The sequence below is a fragment of the Pseudochaenichthys georgianus genome, chromosome 5, assembly GCF_902827115.2.
Source record: "Pseudochaenichthys georgianus chromosome 5, fPseGeo1.2, whole genome shotgun sequence".
NCBI lineage: Eukaryota > Metazoa > Chordata > Actinopteri > Perciformes > Channichthyidae > Pseudochaenichthys > Pseudochaenichthys georgianus.
In genome coordinates, this window is record NC_047507.1 from 38,600,760 (window position 1) to 38,603,372 (window position 2,613).

Genomic DNA, 2,613 nt, shown 5'->3' on the forward strand with positions numbered 1-2,613 from the left:
TGTACTACGAAGCCGGTTCAACCTAACCTGGATATGTTTGAGTTAGCCAGTTGGTCTAATCCAAAACATACGCACTCTCACTAAACGGTCCTACGACACGGGTTATCAAGTGGATCGCTCAAGCCAGCCGTGCCCTATCTAGTTAGGTGCGCGTTCACATGCAAGGGTTGGTATTTGGAGCATTCGACCAATCACAAACATGGGGAAGCGTACTGACAGCGCAGCGTCATACTTCCTGAATGAAAAGTTAACTATAATATTAGACACATGAAGAAGTTAAACTTTAAACATCCATGACTTAAACACTTTATCCAGGATAAAAGCCACATAGTTGCACCTGCAAGGTGAATACAGCTGGTAACAGAACAAGTGTTTGAATGCGTACATTAACAGGTTTATGATATCACTGCCAAAAAAACACGATCTGACTTTAATTACATTTGTCTCGAGTGTTTCGTCAACTTAATGTGTTGCTTAAAATAATACTTCTGCATACAGCATGTGACACTGTGAGTGTTGCACGGCCAGATACGGCTCAGCTGACTCAGATAAGGAGATATATGATGACATTATGAAGTGATATGCCGCGGACTGTACTTAATGTTACTCTGATCCGGTTACTTATGTTGTGGCAGATATGTAAGTAAGCTTTCTTAACGCTAAAGTTATAATAGTCAGATTGCTCTGAAGATGGGAGGTGATATTCTAACAATTCAGGAGTTGAGCGATGCAAACTTGGCCCTGAAAAATGAAAATGATCATTTGAAAGACCTCATAATAAAGCGCAAGTATTATTGTATTGCAATATTGGTTTAATTCAATCGGATAGGACTTTTCTGTTTTGTAAATGTGCTGTCAATGGACCGTGTGACAACTTAGATGCAAATAGCATCCAAGTTGCTTGCAGCTATGGTGATCTGATGATTGTAATTGGTGTGATTTTATTTTTTCCCTTCTGTACAACCCCACACTAGATATTCCTCAAATGAAGGAGGACATTGCCTCGCTTGCTGGAAGAGTAAGTTCCTCTTATTTGTATCACTTTATTTTACTTGTTACTTAATCAGAGGAGGAGATTTTTATGATGTTAGGCTGATTAGGGCAATTCACCTGCTGTTTGTATTTGTAATTGTTCAAAAATTATAACATACTGTCTTCCTTCTCTAACAAGTGTGCAGCAACCTCAAAACAATTGCAGGTGAGTAACATTTTTCTTGTTCTAAGGATGCATATTTTATGGTGTGACTCTGTAGGAGGCAATAGTCTACAAATGTGTGTTTGTCCAGGGCTAATCTCATCAGTGCCAAATTGTTCATTGCCAACAGGCCAAGAACCTCCGCTTTCACATGTGTATTATATCCTAATGGAAATCAAATCAATGGACAAAAACCTTGGACAAATTAGTCATATGTCATAGAAAGCTAACTACAAAATAATTTCATCCCCCTTTAATTCATCTTTCTTCTCTTGTAACAAGCCTCAAAATACTGTGGCAGCTGCAGAGCCTCAGAAGAAGCAGCCTGGTGATGACGATGATGATGATGGTGGTGGTGATGGTGGAAATAACAACAAAGTAAGTAACAAGTCAAAAATGTATCTATAAGCTCTCAAGGCGGGAGGCGGGAAAACATATAAATTGGCCTACTAATACATTTATATGTGATGTATTTTTCAGATTGAAATTGTGAAGGGGTCAGGAGTCTTTTGCGTACCACCTCTGGCACAGCAATGGTGCGAACTCTCCTCCTCGGCACATTTCCCCTTGAAACCCTGCTTCAACGGTAAAAAAAAAAAGGTACTGTTCAAAATCTCTTTAAATCAATCCTATCATTAATAAAGAAAGGCAGTTTACACATGTGTTTTTCTTTCTAAACTGATTCACCTAAGAATGGAAAAACTGAACTATTTTCTTACTCTCTGTTTTCGCTGCTGCAATTTGTTACGAGTAATGTTTTTTTTATAATTGTCCCACACTCGACTCTAGCCCAGTGGTTCTCAAACGGTGAGTAAAAACGAATGAATTTAGAAAGGAAAATAAAAGTTAATAGAGATGCGTCAAGTTGACTACTTTAACCATCCCTGTTTCACTATTTATTAGCTATCAAAAGCCGCGTTCACACTGCGGTACTTTTCCCACAAAGGTTCATGCGAACTTAGTTCATGATCGCGTTCACACCAAAAAGAGCCGGTACTAAAAGTAGTTCATGCGAACCTTTTTACCCCCTCGAAAGTCCCTGCTAGAGAGCAGGGACTTGCTAGAGAGCAGGGACTTTCGAGCGGCTCTTTTTTGAGAAAAGAGCTATATTCCTGATTGGCTGGGCGAATTGCAAACCACGCCCCGTAAAACTCCCAAAAAGTTTTGTGAAGCCGCCATTTTATTATCCTCGCATTAGCATTATTAGCATTAGCATTAGCCCAGCGCAGAAACGCAGAGAGACTAACTTATGGCAACACAAAATAAAACATGGGAGCGGTGGAGATGAGGAGGTGTCGGCGTTCTGGCGATTTACTCGGAAGGCTTCAGTAGAAGCTGCTGGGACTCCCAGCAGCTTCTACTGAAGCCAGTCCCCAACTCCGGGGACTTCCGGCCGGGGACTTTGGGCGGCAGTATAC

General features: G+C 40.6%; 1 long non-coding RNA gene across 1 annotated transcript; it reads left to right on the forward strand.

Annotated features, from left to right (window-relative positions):
* Positions 1-735: 735 nt before the first annotated feature.
* On the forward strand, positions 736-1,767 carry LOC139433900 (uncharacterized). The gene is made up of 4 exons (XR_011643295.1): positions 736-1,018; positions 1,172-1,198; positions 1,478-1,573; positions 1,676-1,767. It is a non-coding gene; the product is annotated as an uncharacterized lncRNA (long non-coding RNA).
* Positions 1,768-2,613: the final 846 nt, after the last annotated feature.